This window comes from Lissotriton helveticus, chromosome 1_2 (assembly GCF_964261635.1).
Source record: "Lissotriton helveticus chromosome 1_2, aLisHel1.1, whole genome shotgun sequence".
Lineage (NCBI taxonomy): Eukaryota > Metazoa > Chordata > Amphibia > Caudata > Salamandridae > Lissotriton > Lissotriton helveticus.
Window position 1 is genome coordinate 432,036,090 of NC_136058.1, and position 19,156 is coordinate 432,055,245.

A 19,156-nucleotide genomic window follows, 5' to 3' on the forward strand; every position below is an offset into this window, starting at 1 on the left:
AGGGTGGAACCAGGACGGAACCAGGCAATGTCGGGCGCAATCAGGTGGTCGTCGAGGAGCTTCTCTCCGCTGTCACGTGGGCTCTGGGGCATCTGCGACGTCCAGGAGCAGGTCACGATCTGTCCCACGCAGGCTCTCACCGTCGGTGCAGTCGGCTTCAAGTTTGGAGCAAACAAGCCTTGGCAAGAGCAATCCACGCGGGATCGGAAGATTGCTTCTCACTCGGACCAGGAAGGTCAGAGTCGGGGCTCCTTTTCAGGGGAGCTGGTGTGGATCTGGAGCAACCAGATTCACGAGTCTTCTTAGGTAGTTCGTCGGCACAGGGACCACTAGCCAGCTGGCAAGTGACCGGGCCAACGCGTTGAGCCAAATAGAGCCAAAGGGCCCCACGCAGCACTCGTCGAGTGTGGAGGGCTGAACTTCGGCTCAGGAGCAGCTCAGGGTGGGGGCTTCTCAAACCCCGGTGCACAGCTTCGAGGATCACTCGTGGGCTGCACGGTCAGCGTCTCGTGGTCAATTCAAGATGGCGTGCCCCACGCTTCCGGTCGCCTCCACGGGTCTCAGCTTTGCAGGGACTGTGGATCGGGCTGTTAGAAGGCAGGCAGGCTTGATCTCGTCGATCTCAGTCGCTCGAGTTCCGGCGGGAACTGCAACCAAGTAGACGTTGAGGGCTGGATGGTGCCTGCTGCTGCAGGGTGGTCACTCCTTGACCACAAGGGAGATTCTTCGGGCTTCCACGTTGAGATGGAGGGCGAAGGGTCCAGAGTTTCGTTTCTAATGTTTCTTCCAGGAAATCTGATGTGCATTGGCACTGCTCCCACTCTTATTCGAATCTGGGGGGCGTGATTACCTGCTAGGTCCCCTCCTATGGGTGGGACCCAGGAAGTGGGTGGATACACCCCCTTCCTTTGATCCAGGCCGCCCTGGCACGAGGGCTGGAGTGCCCCAGAACCGGTTTGGCCGGATTATGCAAGGGGCAGCCTTGTGCGCCCCAAGCAGTGTCTGGTTTCTTTCAAACCTCCCTGCTACAATACACTATCTCCTGTCTGGAGGGCGGTGACACCCTCCTGTGACAGGAAACCCTTTGTCCAGGACCCATTTGGTCGAGTTTCGGTCAACTGCAGGGGTCCAGACATTTGTCTGTGGCAGAGGCATCCATTTTGTGGATCTTAAGGTCTTTGGAGAAATTAACCGCATTTAAGTGAAGTAACATGTCTTACCCCTCTAGAGGGGTGGAATGCCATCCCCGTCGCCAGAACTGGCGAGGGGATGGTATTCCAAATCGTATGACACCTTACACGACATGTTTTGATAAAGCCAAACCAAAGTTGCTATTTAACCGCGAGGATTATAAGGCACTTAAGAGTATATGGTATGGCATTATCCTGAAACAGCCTAGGGAGTTGTTCCCGACAGCTGCAGACAGGCTCAGCTCATGCTAGAGCTCCATCTCACATAAAACCACGCACTCAGCCTCCAGGATTGATGAGGCCTTTCCATAGGAGTGGCTCACAGGTTTACATGTGTCCAGATATAGGTTTAGACATAGGTATACTATATCTAAGCAAGGGGTGTGTACACCACCTTACCCCAGCTGAGTGATCAGCCAGTTGTGTCAATTTAAGAACCAGCCAGGGGTGGCAAAAGATATGCTGCAGCCCCTGGTAGGCCTTGGTGGCCCCTATGCCCTGGGCACCTATAGTGCATTATACAGGGGCTAACAAGGAGTCCATTTCCAATTGTGGTATGTACCTAGGGTACATGGAATCCATTTTACAGAGAGAGCAGATGGCCTGGGGCCCTGATTAGCAGGGAACCAGGTCAACTAAGTCAAAAAACCAGCTAAACACAGGCAAAAAAATCCGGGGTAACCATAGTCAGGTAGCCACCTTCCTACAGCTCTGAAAAGAGAAATTACTGCTGTGAGTCTCAGAGTCTTCAGTATTACTGGTCTCAGTCACGAAGACTGTGGTGTCGGAAGATAACTTTCTCTTATTTGGCTTCATAGATCTACCAGTCACGCCATCGCTATTAGCAGACAGGCCACTGTCAGCAGCATCATAACTTCAGGCAGACCAGCAAAGCGGATCTCACCACTCACATTGGGTGAACAGACTCGCCTCTGCTACATACATCCACTCTGTTCTCAAATTTGCTTGGGGCTGCCAAAATGCAAAGAGCTGCAATATATTCACCACACTTTCCTGACTACTTTGTTTTAAAAAGTTGTAACATTCAAGCGTGATTCTTGGTTCCTCTCCAAGCTGAATTTTTTTAGAGGTTCTATTGCCACACAATACTATTCTCATATTCCAGTTTGTCCACAGGGTGCTTCAAGCCTGGTAGGTTGTCTCCTGCCTGTTTTGCAGATAATTTCAGATAGTTTCTGTAAGAAACTGAATTATTATTTACGGTAGATGAGGAACAATCACAACTTTCAAAGCCATTCAATTAACCTAGGATCAACCCCCTGGTACCTAAGCACGGAACAGGCAGGCTTAACTTAAGGTAATATGTCAAATATTTATGCAGAAACCAAAAAAAGTAAAAGTCAAAATGCAAAACAATAAAAAACCCAAACCAAAATAGAAAAAAAAAAGTACAATGTATTGAACAAAATGACACTAAAATGACAAAATCCAAAAAGGGGAATGAGATATGAACTGTAACGCTGTAAGAATCACAAGGTGCCAATGGATGAGGGGCCGGGGCATGGATTAGTCTCTCTGGAGCTGACTGCCAAGTCTGAGTGAACTTGTTCTCCCAGTTCAGCAGGAAGTCACTATACCGGAGAAAGGGCTTTAAGTGGAATGAAAAACCTTGTGATGGCTCCCAGAGGGACGTGGTCGATGTAATGAAGGGCATGGCTTAAAAACCCAAACTGAAAATACATGCTCGGCATAGTGTGTCGCCCCACTGGTATTTTGCTGCTTCGCCATTCCATCCATATACAACAAGTAACATTACATCTACTACAAGCCAGGACTATTGGCTTTGTCAATGGTTGTTAGTTGCATAAGATAAATATGCAACAGCGATGGCTTCAAAGCTTGAGGGGGGCTGCTAAGGGTGAGACGGGGCTGCGAGAGGTGAGAGAACTGTAGCTGGTGTGAGAGCGACGCTGCAAGGGTGTAATGGGTGCTGCGAGGGTGTGATGGGCGCTGCGAGGGCGTGATGGGCGCTGCGAGGGTGTGATCGGTGCTGCGAGGATGTGAGAGGCGCTGTGGGGTGGGGAGAGAACGCTGTGAGGGGTGCTGCTGGGGATGAGAGTGGCGCTACTAAGGGTGAGAGGGGCTCTGCTAGAGGTGAGAAAGAACTCCAGGTGGTGTGAAAGCTGCACTGCTTGAGCGAGAGAGGGCCTGGTGGGGGTAACAGATGTGCTGAAGAGGGAGCGAAAGGGCACTGTAGTAGACAAGCAGTAATTCGGGGGTTAGAAGGGTAACACAGGGTTCGGGGACGGGGGCTGCAGAGGGCAAGGGATGCCCTGCAAGGGGGGAGAGGGGACATTGCTGGTGGGAGAAGGACACTGACGTGTACCTGGGAGCTGTGCACGAGAGGGGATCGCTGCAGACTTCATCGAGGGCATTGAAGAGGGGAGGCTGGGGGCCCTACCACAGTGAGGAGTGCCATGGCAGTGGCTAACAACAACAAAAGGATGGAGCAGATAGTGTGATAAGTGTGTAAACGGGCGCTCCTCTGAGGGAGGCCGGGCAGCGCGTCACTGGTTGAAGGTGTAACTCGGGGAGTGATCAGAGGTGCGCGTCTGGTAGTGAGCAGTCACAGTGAGATCTTGAAAGGAGTGAGTTTGTATGGGAGGGGAAGTCCCTGTCTACCGGGACTGTGTGTGCACGCGTGTGGTTGAGGTGTGAATAGGGCGCACACTGCAAGAAGTCACTGTGGGGAGAGTGGATGTGTGCACTGGTGATAGTGAGTGTATGGAATCACCGTGTGAAGGTTGCATCTGTGCAGGTGGTGAGGAAGCAAGGAGAGGGTGAACCAGTGTGTGTAATGACTGTCTGCTGGAGGGCTGTGTGCAGCGATGAAGGGCTGCTCGTTGAAGGTGTGTGTAGCGTGATTGTGAGGGGACTGTGAGTGCAGGTAGTGTCTGAGAACAACTGTCTGCCAGCAGTGCGTGATACGTCACCGATGCCCTGAAAACGCGCTGGTGGTATATATATCGCTGTGACACCCCTCATGGAAAGTGCGTGCAAGGCGCGTGTCTTCAGAGAAATGTGTGCACCGGGAACCATTGTGCAGACGTTATATCAGAGGGAGTGTGTCAGTAAGATTGTGCATAGAGAGGCTTCTTGCAGAAAGTCACTCCAACAAAGTGTGTGCAGGGGGAGTGCGTGTATGGGGGGGTCACCATTTAGGAAGTCACCACAGCCGATTAGGAAGTCACTGCAAGAAAAGTGTGTGCAAAGGGGGTCACCAGCTAGGTAGCCACTAGCCACTGCAGGGAGAGTGCGTGCAGGGTGAGTGTGTGCATGGTGAATACCAGCTAGGAAGTCACCGCAAGGAAAGTGTGTGCAAGGTAAGTGCATGCATGGGGGGTCACTGGCTAGGAAGTTATTGCAACAAAAGTGTGTGCAGGGTGAAGGCATGCATGGGGGTCACCAGCTAGGTAGTCGCTTTAAGGAAAGTGTTTGCAGGGTGAGTGCATGCATGCGGGTCACCAGCTAGGTAGTCGCTTTAAGGAAAGTGTGTGCAGGATGAGTGCATGCATGGGGGGGTTACTGGCTTGAAAGTTATGTGGCCTACACTGCCATCCAGTCGAAAGGGTGCTCTGTTCTGTATTATTATATGTGTGGTATACGAGGCTCCTTGTCCACCACCACCACCACATCCACCACCACCAAATCCACCACCACAATGTCCACCACATCCACCAATACCACCATGTCCACCACCACCATGTCCATCATCACCACCACGAGGCTACCACCACGTCTACCACCACCACATCCACCACATCTACGTCCACCACCACATCCACCACCGCATCCACCACCACCGCGTTCAACACCACTGCGTTCAAAACCACTGCGTCCATCACCACCACCACATCCACCACCACCACCACGTCCACAACCACCACCATGCCCATCACCACCACATCCATCACCACCACGTCCACATCGTCCACCCCCACCATGTCCACCACGTCCACCACCACCATCTCCACCACCACCATGTCCACCACCACCACCACCACCATGTCCACCACCACCATGTCCACCACCATCACCACGTCCACCACATCCACCACCACCATGTCCACCACCACCACCATGTCCACCACCACCACCATCACCACGTCCACCACCATGTCCACCACCACCACATCCACCAACACCCCATCCACCACCACCACCACCACCGCATCCACTACGTCCATCACCACCACCACATCCACCACCACCATTTCCACCACCACCTCGTGCACCACCACCACATCCACCACGTTCACCACCATGTCCACCAGCACCACACCCACCACCACCACGTCCACCATCACTACCACCACCACCACCACCACGTCCTTCATCACGTCCACTACCACCACATCCACTACCACCACCACGTCCACCACCACATCCACCACTACCACATCCACCACCACCACGTCCACCACCACCACGTCCACCACTACCATGTCCACCACCACGTCCATCACCACTACGTCCACCACCACTGCATCCACCACCACCCCGTCCACCACCACCACCACGTCCACCACCACATCCACTAACAACACCATGTCCACCACCACGTCCACCACTACATCCACCACCATCACGTCCACCACCATAACATCCACCACCACCACGTCCACAACAACCACATCCACCACCACCACATCCACCACCACCACGTCCACAACCACCACCTCCACCACCACGTCCACCACCACCATCACGTTCACCACGAGGCCACCACCACGTCTACCACCACCACGTCCATCACCACCACATCAACCATGTCCACCACCACCACGTCCACCCCCACATTCACCACCACCACGTCCACCACCACTGTGTCCAACACCACCGCGTCCATCACCACCTCGTCAATCACCACCACGTCCACCACAATATCCACCACCACCCCCACCACCAGCATATCCACCACCACCAAGTCTACCACCACCACTATGTCCACCACCACATCCACCACCACCACCATGTCCACCACCACCGCATCCACCATCACCATGTCCACCACCCTAATTTCCTATGCAATGAATAACGTTAACAGATTTTTCAGTGGCGCATCTTCAGAAAAGTCCTCTTCCTGTTGGAAATTAAGAGAAACGTAACCCCTCACCCAAACAATACATTTACGAAAAAAATGGACTGAATGAGAGCCGTGGCCTGCGGCCTTGGTGCTACAGTAATATTACACCTGGAGGCCAAGAAACCAAGCGCATAGAAGCCCTGAGAGCACGGCCGCCGCGCCGCAGATGCACGCACCGCGGCGGCCATCTGTGGGTTCTGCCCCGGTAGCTCGCGTGGTTTAATGTAACAGGCCATTGGCTTTGAATAGATCCCAGGGGCGGGATACACTTACAGGGGCAGATTTAATCTTCCATGAAAAATCAGTGGGATGCCAGTGGAGCATGTGACAAAGAGGCGCGAGTGGTTTATTGCCGCTGCCAAAAGGACCACTGGACATAACTTCTTCAAACAGTATATGTCCATCTTCACCTTTGACCCAGTAATGCACACCAGAACCGGAGTCCTCAAGGACAACTGTGGCAATCAAACCACACACACAGGTATCTAGGTAATCCATATGATTGGTTCTGTTGTGGGGTGGGAAGGGGGAATTCTATCAATCTAATGCCATTTGAATATAATTAAATTGGGGACTTTACTATAAGGACAACAGTACTTCAAAGAAGTAAGCGGCCACTGAGGCATTTATGCCACATACATGTTTATTTGTTGACAGGAAAATACACTATGCAAAATGCTTCAGTAACTGACAACTTTTGGTTAAACCTGGGCAGAATCATTCAAATTCAAACTTTGTTGACAACGAATTAGAAATGTATGGTTGTGTGTACAGCGCCCTAGGCCATAAGAGCCCACACAAAAGCTTCAAATTTAAGTTTTCTAATGTTACTAAAAAGACCATGAGACTGAAGATAACAAGCATTTGCAATGCAACAGGTAGCGCATTTACACGAGTTTAAGCTATTGGGATTGTAAATGACAAAGCATTTTATTTATGTTTTGAAACCTAAAACATAAATAAAAGGCATTGTCATTTACAATGCCAATAGCTCAAACTTGCGTGAATGTGAGACCAATTGCATTGCAAATGCTTGTTCCAGTTTGTTGTGTGTCCAAACACCCATTTGGTAGCAAGTAGCAGGTTTACCCCGACTGCCTGGTATTGAGTAAACATCAAATGAATCGCTAGTGGGCTGCCAACTATCAGGGTCGCACTGAGATAGAGAATATTTACGGGCACCAAAATAAAAATGAAACAGCTAATAGGGTTTGTGGCAGTTTCAGATAGATAGGCGCTCTACCTAGAATTTACGTTACACTCCGTAGGGAAATAATGTCTAGGGCGTGGTGCGTAAGGAGCGAACGGAGTAACCCTAAACCGTTCCAAGAAAATCAGAAAGACTTTCACAAACTATAAGAAGCATTGCTCTCGCAACCACAATACAGTGTAAAACATACAAAACAGTAATGACAATAAGGTAGCAAACAACAGCAGATCTTTATGTTCTTATTCTTTTTCAAACGACGTTTTATTGGATCCACATTGTTTCGTCGTGTTCAAAAGTGGAGTCGACACGACTCTTCAGGGCTGATAAAAATAAAAACAACATGTGTATAGTATATTCCACTTATAACACATCTTGTACAATGTTCAGTGATAGAGAAGTGCATGGTTGTGAAAGTGAGTTTCCATCCACGGGTTGTTATGTGCCTAGTGTCCGTTTTTGTGAATAAAAAACCGTGCACATCCACATTTCCATTATAGTGACGATGGTGCAAGGCATGCGTGAGGGAAAACAAAAAAAAACATAAAATATATGTTTTTTTTATAGTTTAATTCAAAGGAATCGCGTGACCTGTTTTCTCATGCTCACGAAGATCCCGCATTTGAAAAGGATCAGGGTGCAAAAGTGTTTTTTGCTCCATTTGATAAGCACAAAGGTGAGTATGTCGTGCTCAGTATTAAAGTGGGTCTAAACACAGAAAGTCAAATAGCTCATGCAAGTCAGATGCAACCACTAATACCAATTGTCGCATACCTGGTAAATAGACCCAGGCATCTACGGGTCGATGCGAAACGTGAGTGTAGTTGAAAGAAGGATCTATGTATCACAAGGGTAAAAAACGGGAGAAACACTAAGAGCGGGCAAGTGGTTGTAATTGCAGGGTGCCGTGCAAAGTATTGCTAACTGTGGCTTACCCTGTGTGTAAGTTGACGGGTGTTCAATATCTTTAACATCCAGAGAACCCTAGTTCCGGGTTTAGAGCTATAAGTGAGACTGCTCCTCTAACGTGGGCGCTCAATGAGGCTCGTTAGTACAAAAATGAGACTGCATGGAAAAAGGAGAAGAAATAACACTGTAAGTAAAATGGAAGTAGAAACGAATTGGTAATAAAATTCAGTATAACTGTATACAAAATATGATCCAATGCTGGTCCATAGTGTACATACCTAGACACGTGTGAGTGTCAGACTATACTGGGAGGGGATCCAATTGTTAAAATAAGGGCTGGTTATTAGTTCCGTTATCTCTGTAGGTTTAGCGAACTAAAATAAACAAAACACAAAAAAACGGAAAAGGGAGTGAGAAGTCCACAAGAGTAACGGGCTACGCATCGGCGAAGGCAAGTTCACAGAGTGCCGTGGTCTTACCTGTGGTTCGGTATCCCTCATCTGTGTGTTCCCGGTCGCCGTGTTCCAAGGACGGACACGTGACCGGAAACCGGAAAGACTCATATAGTCTTAGTCCATTAACGACTAGAATGTGCCATACGAATACTATGCTCAAGCGTGAGCCACCATCTTAGGTGTGAGAAAGTACGTGGTCACCATTCATTATTGAGGCATAATCGGGTAGAGGCGGATTCCCCTCCATTAATGAGTTGAGTTTCTGTTGAAAATATGAGTGGAGTATGGAAAAGATAGAATGAATTCGTATAGAATTGTAAGATTGTATACGTGCGTTCCCTAATTTAAAGGATTCCTGTTCTGGATAAAAAAGGGAAATCAGGACAAAAAAAAGGGCAATAAGTAGATTCGCATATTTGCACGGTGTAATGGTTCACGACTAGTTTAGATTGTGAGAGAGACCTCTCATAATGGTAGATCTATTCATGGTAGTATACTATCTAGGTTCGAATAGTAATCTAGCGGCCAAAAGTACAAAAAATAAGTTTTTAATTAAACGTTCCTCGCAGTGCAAACTTAGAGCTGCAGCGTGGGTTAGTTTCTCATATACGTGGATACAGCTAAGTTTGATTGAAAATCCCGATTGGTGCACCCACAAGTGAACAAAAAATTACGCGGTGACTGGTGACAAGACATCCTTAATGTACAAATTGCGATAAGTCTTATTATATATTGTGTGAGACTTCATGTCATAGTGGCAGACTTTAAGATACAGTTTCGCACTTACTATCTTTATACATAACGAATAAGAAAAGAATGACATTGGTAATCAAGCACATTAGAGTCACACGGTACAGTAATATTCAAGCAAACTGAGCTAGAATTGTGACTCCCACTATAGACCAATTGTATATACATTTCTTAAAATGAAGTCGTCCATACAGTTCTTATTTCAGTCTAAACGATTTCATGTATGTAGACAAAGTATGTAAGGTAAAATAGCACGTGGTTCATGTAAACACAGATTATTTGAGCGGTGGGTGTTTAGTTCCCCAAGAAGAATTGAAGCTCTGGGTCGTAGTTAAGCCCGTGTTCCACGCATTGCAAACGCATGATCAACGTAGCTTCCCTACGTCTCAATGTGATTGTCATTACTGTTTTGTATGTTTTACACTGTATTGTGGTTGCGAGAGCAATGCTTCTTATACCAAAATAATAATGCTCACCATTAGTGAATAGCTGAAGAAGTGGCATCTATAAGCTAACTGTAATGCACAGCTATCATGCAAAAGGAAAATAATAATAGACTACTGCGTAGAATATCTGTGCAATGCATAGATATGCAAGTCAGATTCAGAGAGGACTATATTCAGTCTATATCATGCATTACAATATTTTAGCTTTCTCCCACTGGAAACTTGCTTTGCCCAATGAAAGTCAATGTTAACATGTTCCCCGTTTCATTAAAACTCCCCCACATTGTTGTACCAAAATACATTTAAGCCTTCTTTATTCATGTACATGAGGGTATACGCTGCTCATGTGCGTGCTTATATTACATGAATCACGGTTCATTACCATTAAAGAGAGGCATATTAGACTTGCAATGTCCCTCTCTGTGACATTACTGCACACTGCCTATGCTAATTTGCAAACCCTGCCCCTCTAAAACCTATTTTTTGTTTTGTTTAGGGCTCGTGCCCCCTGTACTTTTCATTTTTGTACTTGTGGTTTGCTGTTTTCAGTATCTGTATGGACTTAAATATACAAAAGTGATGTTATTACAATCCTTAAAATAACAAATGTGTCACAAATTGTGGCTCACGTGAGGACGGAGGGACAGGAGACTGATTAGTTAAGTGGTGAATAAATACACCAGCCTCGTCACACTCACACTTCCTTGAAGACTTGACAAGCCTGTCTGCTCAACTGCGACCCCTTTTCGAAGAACATGGCAATACACATGTAGCTGGGGTGGTCGCCGGGAGGATCTAGATCAGTGATACTCAAAGTACGGCCCGGGGGCCGCAAAAAGCCCTTCAGGTCTTTACTTGCGGACCCCTGGGCAGCAGCAGCACTGCTCGAGTCAGAACTAACATGAACAAGAAACATACATATACAGCAAACACATATTTAAAGGTTAATTGCAGTTAGGAAAAGGAAGTAACTAGGCCTTTAACTTTAGGAACACCTTCATTCTTAAAGGCAGCCACTAGATATACATGCTTTGTTTTCCTACCCCGGCTTTACACCCCGCTGGCATCAGGGCGGCCCTCGGTCACACCATAGACCAAACTTTGCGGCCCCGAGAAAATGTTTGTGAGTACCCGTGATCTAGATCAACAAAAGGCGGAAGTAGTTAGACACGAGGACGAAACAGAAGCTTGCATCTCTAAAAGGCACAAACAGGAACCAATGAAAAGAAGCATTGGCATAGCCAATAGGTCGCACCTTTGGGACTTTATACGTGTTTCGCCATGCAACAGTTGATGTTGTTGCACCAAGGATATTGTGCTGGATAACTAAACACGTATAAGGTCCCAGAGGCGAGACCTACTGGCGATGTCAATGCTTGTTTACCTGATGGGCATTGGCTGACCGCTGCCTGGTTGCTGAGGCCCTAGTGAGGTTGAGACATATTTGGGGGAGTTTTAGCCTCATCAGTAATGCTGTGCAGGCCCAGACCTACTGGCGATGCCAATGCTTGTTTACCTGGTGGGCATCGGCTGACCGCTGCCTTGTTACTGAGGCCCTAGTGAGGTTGAGACATATTTGGGGGAGTTTTAGCCTCATCAGTAATGCTGTGCAGGCCCAGGTGCAATGAGGCGCAGTCGGTGCTGCCTGGTCACTGAGGCCCTGGTGAGGTTGAGTCATATTTGGGGAGTTTTAGCCTCATCAGATGATGCTGTGCAGGCCCAGGTGCAATGAGGCGCAGGCGGTGCTGCCTGGGAGTGCGTTCTTTCACTTTCGATTGACGGGGCTGCTCCCTTTACTCCAGTGAAAGCCACAAACGGGATTCAAGTCGATCTTCTCATCACAGACTTGTCACCGTTTGCTGAGGCCTTGAAAAGAGCGACCCAACTCCAGCAGAGAGGGCCAATGAGCACTGATACAAAATAATCATGTCTAAGGATCGATGCAACAACAACAAATGAACCCCGGAGAGCAGGCTCGAGACCCTCCAGCAGCAGACACTCTTTGTACCTTATGGCCTCACCTGGGGTTCAATGTGGTGCTCTGGTCCCTCCTGGGGTCGGGCCTCACCTGGGCTCCCTGCTGTGGGTCCTGGGCTCCCTGCTGTGGTCCTGGGCTCCCTGCTGTGGGTCCTGGGCTCCCCGCTGTGGGGCCTGGGCTCCCTGCTGTGGGGCCTGGGCTCCCTGCTGTGGGGGTCTGGCTCCCTGCTGTGGGGCCTGGGCTCCCTGCTGTGGGGCCTGGGCTCCCTGCTGTGGGGCCTGGGCTCCCTGCTGTGGGGCCTGGGCTCCCTGCTGTGGGGGTCTGGCTCCCTGCTGTGGGGGTCTGGCTCCCTGCTGTGGGGCCTGGGCTCCCTGCTGTGGGGCCTGGGCTCCCTGCTGTGGGGCCTGGGCTCCCTGCTGTGGGGCCTGGGCTCCCTGCTGTGGGGCCTGGGCTCCCTGCTGTGGGGGTCTGGCTCCCTGCTGTGGGGGTCTGGCTCCCTGCTGTGGGTCCTGGGCTCCCTGCTGTGGGGGTCTGGCTCCCTGCTGTGGGTCCTGGGCTCCCTGCTGTGGGTCGTGTTAAGCTTTGTCTTTGTGTAACGCCCGGCCTGAACTATGAGCGCGGGGAGACGAGGCTGTTCGTTGACAACTGCGCATGCGCTGGGGACAGACACCGCAAAGAGGCCATGGATTAACTGCGCATGCGCTGGAGATAGACACTGCTTTCCCTAGCGTGGATTAAAGAGGCCTTGGATTAACTGCGCGTGCGCCGAGGACAGACGCCGCTGTTAGGGCAATCCAACTCCAGAAGTCGTTGCAAGAGAGATTCACAGCACGGAGCGCAGCACAGGCCCCGACAGCACGGAGCGCAGCACAGGCCCCGACAGCACGGAGCGCAGGGAAGGGCCACACCTCTGAGCCAGCACCGGTGGGACGGGGTCCGAGCAGGGACACAAAGAAGCACAACAATGACGGTGTCCGCGCGGGGACACAACGAGTGAGAAGCAACAGCTGCCCCCCGCCGCGGAGCACGAGGCGCCTCGCGCCACAGCACAGGGTGAGAGGTATGTCAGGGCAGAGCTTCTCTTTGGAGCGTGCGTGTCTTTGCTCTGCGCATGCGCACTGAGGCTGGGCGTCCTCTATCTACAGCAGGTCATAGGCTGCGCTCCGTGCAAGGTCCTCACTCGGTGATGGGAAGTAGGGTCTTCGCCTCGCACGTGCGCAGCTGTGACGCGTGGTCCTGCGCGTGCGCGGCCGTGAGACGCCATGTTTTGTTCTCGCGCGCGATGGTAGCTCGTGCAGCGGCGTGAGCGCGCGCGTCACTCTTGGGGGAATAACACACCGGGCCCCACTCCTCACAGGCGGCCGGTGCCCCCGGGGAGCCCCCGCAGCCCCCACGGACCGGAGCACGAGCAGAGGGGAGGGAGGCCTCTGACCCCGCGGGTCCACACGTTTAATGAAGAGCAGGAGGGACATGGTATCAGAGGGAGTCTGTTTTATGAGACAGAATATCTGGTATTTAGCTTACAAAGCTGCTCGATTTTGCTTTTATATTTATTTATTTATTTATACCTAATAGTCAACCTTGTTAAGAAACTCTCAGGGTATTTTATCTCGAACGCTAAGAAACAATGACTGCTAGAAAGTACAAAGAGGCCTGGTTCTAGAATGATCCAGGGGTCTGGAAAGAGAGATGGACACTTGGACACTTTATGTTTAATTCTCTCTCTTCTGCATTTTCTATTTTAAGAGGAAAGCTCTGCCTTTCCTGTTCACATAGATCACTAGATGTGACAAGACATATTTGCCACAAAAAGCACCTGAGCCTAGCGCGAGTGATCCTAATGTTGAAGGCCTTGGTGAATGTGGAAACTACACACACAAGGGATAGACAAGAAGATAACTATGGAGATAAACACACAATACTTCACTTTCTTAACCCCTTCAGCGCTAATGACAAGGGTAACTCGTCATGGACTTTCCATTGATTTCAATGGAAAGTCAATGGAACCCCTCGCACACCCCTTAGCAGCCAAGTGGTTAATATTTGTATCTAAGAGTCCATACACATTACTATCGGTCCACAGGTGATGACCTTTTATCAATATATTCTCCGAAATATATATTGACCGAAAAGCATGGTTTACTCAATATTGATATCTAGGAGCCTATACTCATTACCTGTGTCCGCTTAAAAATCAGTCCCTTATCGGAGATGCTTCTTCCTGTATACGCTTGACAGTCAGTCCACAGGTGATGACCTTTTATTCCTATATTCTCTGTCTGCGGTACACTGCACATTACAAAGGTAAATCAAGGGGTAACTATGTGGTTGACCGAAAAGCATAGTTTACTCAATATTGATATGTCTGAGCCTATACTCATTACCTGTGTCCGCTTAAAAATCAGTCCCTTATCAGAGATGCTTCTACAGTCGATGGATGGCTGTTGTCCCTTGTTCTGATATCATGGACCACTACAATATAAACAAAATGCGAGACCACTCTTTACGTATCCTCAGCATCCAACTGATTGATACAAAGTGACGCACTGATCTATGACTACCCAAAGATATCACACTGTAGTCGATGTTAATAAACTATATTTTTGGGTTTCTTAGTTTGGCCTGAGTATATCATACAGTCATTACCAATACCGAGAAAACAATCGAAGTGTCCCTATCAACGCTGAACTAGAGGGAAAAAGGAACTGAGAGCCTCTATATCTATATGTTATTTTGCGGCTGAATTAAATTCAACCCTCGGTCAAATATCGCTTAGTAGACATACTAGAAATTAGTATAGGCAATTGTTAATGCCCGAAATGCTACGGTTTGGCCCAAGTGGCCAAGGGACCAATGTGGGTGAGAAAAGACTGAATACAGTCTTTACCAAACACAAAGGTTACCGGCTGCCACTCTAAACACATTTATATTGTCGCTTGGATATAGTATCTTCAAACCTTAACTCTCATTACAGTAAAATCATACCATTGAAATAAATAAAACAGGTCTCCCTATCGTGATGCTGAGTTTTAAACTTACCCGCGCAAGCGACGTCTACACGTGTCTCCAACCTGATATGCCACGTGTTATGGATTGGCCCGAGTGGGCAAGGGACCAATGTGGGTCAGAAAAGACCGTATACAGTCTTTGTAAAAAACACAAAAGCTGCCGGCTGCCAACCTAGATATAGGTATCTACGGACGTTAAGGGCAAGGGTATGACAACACCCTCCCTACCCACAGAGTAGAAGGGGGCCCTTGGGTCCCAGCCCTGAAAGTGCCACTGTAGCAAATGTATACATGTGGGATGGTGTCTGCTGTGTCGAATGTATGCATGTGGAATGGTGTCTGTTGTGTCAAATGTATGCATGTGGGATGGTGTCTGTTGTGTCGAATGTATGCATGTGGGATGGTGTCTGCTGTGTCAAATGTATGCATTGGGATGGTGTCTGCTGTGTTAAATGTATGCATGTGTCAAATGTATGCATGTGGGATGGTGTCTGCTGGGTCGAATGTATGCATGTGGGATGGTGTCTGCTGTGTCGAATGTATGCATGTGGGATGGTGTCTGCTGTGTCAAATGTATGCATTGGGATGGTGTCTGCTGTGTTAAATGTATGCATGTGTCAAATGTATGCATGTGGGATGGTGTCTGCTGGGTCGAATGTATGCATGTGGGATGGTGTCTGCTGTGTCAAATGTATGCATTGGGATGGTGTCTGCTGTGTTAAATGTATGCATGTGTCAAATGTATGCATGTGGGATGGTGTCTGCTGGGTCGAATGTATGCATGTGGGATGGTGTCTGTTGTGTCAAATGTATGCATGTGGGATGGTGTCTGTTGTGTCGAATGTATGCATGTGGGATGGTGTCTGCTGTGTCAAATGTATGCATTGGGATGGTGTCTGCTGTGTTAAATGTATGCATGTGTCAAATGTATGCATGTGGGATGGTGTCTGCTAGGTCGAATGTATGCATGTGGGATGGTGTCTGCTGTGTCAAATGTATGCATTGGGATGGTGTCTGCTGTGTTAAATGTATGCATGTGTCAAATGTATGCATGTGGGATGGTGTCTGCTGGGTCGAATGTATGCATGTGGGATGGTGTCTGTTGTGTCAAATGTATGCATGTGGGATGGTGTCTGCTGGGTCGAATGTATGCATGTGGGATGGTGTCTGCTGTGTCAAATGTATGCATGTGGGATGGTGTCTGTTGTGTCGAATGTATGCATGTGGGATGGTGTCTGCTGTGTCAAATGTATGCATTGGGATGGTGTCTGCTGTGTTAAATGTATGCATGTGTCAAATGTATGCATGTGGGATGGTGTCTGCTGGGTCGAATGTATGCATGTGGGATGGTGTCTGCTGTGTCAAATGTATGCATTGGGATGGTGTCTGCTGTGTTAAATGTATGCATGTGTCAAATGTATGCATGTGGGATGGTGTCTGCTGGGTCGAATGTATGCATGTGGGATGGTGTCTGCTGTGTCAAATGTCAGTGTGCAGTAATGTCACAGAGAGGGACATTGCAAGGTTATTATACCTCTCTTTAATGGTAATGAACCGCCATTCACGTAATATAAGCACACACATGAGCAGCGTATACCCTCATGTACATGAATAAAGAAGTCTTAAATGTATTTTGGTACAACAATGTAGGAGAGTTTTAATGAAACGTGGGGGAACATGTTAACATTGACTTTTATTGGGCAGAGCAAGTTTCCAGTGGGAGAAAGCTAAAATATTGTAATGCATGATATAGAATGAATATAGTGCTCTCTGAATCTGACTTGCATATCTATGTACTTTTTATACTGCATTGCACAGATATTCTATGCAGTAGTCTATTATTATTTTCTTTTTGCATGATAGCTGTGCATTACAGTTAGCTTATAGATGCCACTTCTTCAGCTATTCACTAATGGTGAGCATTTTTATTTTGGTGCCCGTAAATATTCTCTATCTCAGTGCGACCCTGATAGTTGGCAGCTCACTAGCAATTCATTTGATGTTTACTAAATACCAGGCAGTTGGAGTAAACCTGCTACTTGCTACCAAATGGGTGTTTGGACACAAAACAAACTGGAACAAGCATTTGCAATGAAATTGGTCTCACATTTACGCAAGTTTGAGCTATTGGCATTGTAAATGACAATGCCTTTTATTTATGTTTTGGGTTTCAAAACATAAATAAAATGCTTTGTCATTTACAATCCCAATAGCTTAAACTTGTGTAAATGCGCTACCTGTTACATTGCAAATGCTTGTTATCTTCAGTCCCATGGTCTTTTTAGTAACATTAGAAAACTTAAATTTGAAGCTTTTGTGTGGGCCCTTATGGCCTACGGCGCTGTACACACAACCATACATTTCTAATTCGTTGTCAACAAAGTTTGAATATGAATGATTCTGCCCAGGATTAACCAAAAGCTGTCAGTTACTGAAACATTTTGCATAGTGTATTTTCCTGTCAACAAATAAACAGGTGTGTGCATAAATGCCTCAGTGGCCGCTTACTTCCTTGAAGTATTATTGTCCTTATTGTAACGTCTCCAATTCAATTATATTCAAATGGCATTAGATTTATGGAATTCCCCCTACCCACCCCACAACAGAAGCAATCCTATTGATGACCTAGATACCTGTGTGTGTGGTTTGATTGCAACAGTTGTCGTTGAGGACTCCGGTTCTGGTGTGCATTACTGGGTCAATAGTGAAGATGGACATATACTGTTTGTCCCATGATCCACTGGCATCCCACGGATTTTTCATGGAAGATTAAATCTACCCCTGTAAGTGTATCCCGCCCCTGGGAAGCCCGTGGGATCTATTCAAAGCCAATGGCCTGTTACATTAAACCACGCGAGCTACCGGGGCAGTACCCACAGATGGCCGCCGCGGTGCGTGCATCTGCAGCGCGGCGGCCGTGCTCTCAGGGCTTCTACGCGCTTGGTTTCTTGGCCGCCAGGTGTAATATTACTGTAGCACAAAGGCCGCAGGCCCCGGCTCTCATTCAGTCCATTTTTTTCGTAAATGTATTGTTTGGGTGAGGGGTTAAGTTTCTCTTAATTTCCAACAGGAAGAGGACTTTTCTGCATATGCGCCACTGAAAAATCTGTTAACGTTATTCATTGCATAGGAAATTAAGGTGGTGGACATGGTGGTGGTGGATGTGGTGGTGGTGGTGGACGTGGTGGTGGATGTGGTGGTGGTAGACTTGGTTGTGGTGGACGTGGTGGTGGTGGATATGCTGGTGGTGGTGAACATTGTGGTGGACATGGTGGATGTAGACTTGTTGGTGGTGGACGTGGTGGTGATGGACGAGGTGGTGATGGACGAGGTGGTGTTGGACACAGTGGTGGTGGACGCGGTGGTGGACGTGGTGGTGGTGGACATGGTGGTGGTAGATGTGGGTGTGGACGTGATGGTGGATGTGGTGGTGGACATGGTGGTGGATGCGGATGTGGTGGTGGTGGCGTGGTGGTGGTGGACGTGGTGGTGGTAGACTTGGTGGTGGCCTCGTGGTGAACGTGGTGGTGGTGGTGGACATGGTGGTGGTGGACGTGGTGGAGGTGGTGGTGGATGTGGTGGTTGTGGATGTGGTGGTGGTGGATGTTGTGGTGGTGGACATGATGGTGGTGGACGTGGTGGTGAACGTGGTGTTGTGTGTTAGTGGTTGTGGTGGACGTGGTGGTGGTGGACATGGTGGTGGACATTGTGGTGGTGGATGTGGTGGACATGGTGATGGTGGACATGGTGGTGTCAGATGTGGTGGTGGTGGACGCGGTGGTGGTGGACGCGGTGGTGGTGGACGTGGTGGTGGTGGACGTGGTGGACGTGGTGGTGGTGGACGTGGTGGTGGTGGACATGGTGGTGGTGGACGTGGTGGTGGTGGACGTGATGGTAATGGACGTGGTGGTGGTGGAGGACGTGGTGGTGGTGGACGTGGTAGTAGTGGACGTGGTGGTGGATGTGGTAGTGGTGTACGTGGTGGTGGTAGTGGATGTGGTGGTACTGGATGAGATGGTGGTGGATGTGGCGGTGGTAGTAGTGGTGGTGGATGTGGTGGTGTTGCGTTTGGTGCTGGTGGACGGGGTGTTGGTGCAGGTGAGTGT

The 19,156-nt window shown here is 48.7% G+C and overlaps 1 protein-coding gene across 2 annotated transcripts in view; it reads left to right on the plus strand.

Moving 5' to 3' along the window:
* The first annotated feature begins 12,645 nt into the window (after window positions 1–12,645).
* Window positions 12,646–19,156, plus strand: part of LOC144807653 (uncharacterized) — a 425,807-nt gene continuing 419,296 nt past the window's right edge. For both annotated transcript variants that reach the window (XM_078673274.1, XM_078673275.1), the window contains exon 1: window positions 12,646–13,102. The gene's annotated coding sequence lies outside the window, so the exon portion shown is untranslated. The remainder of the gene's footprint in view (window positions 13,103–19,156) is intronic.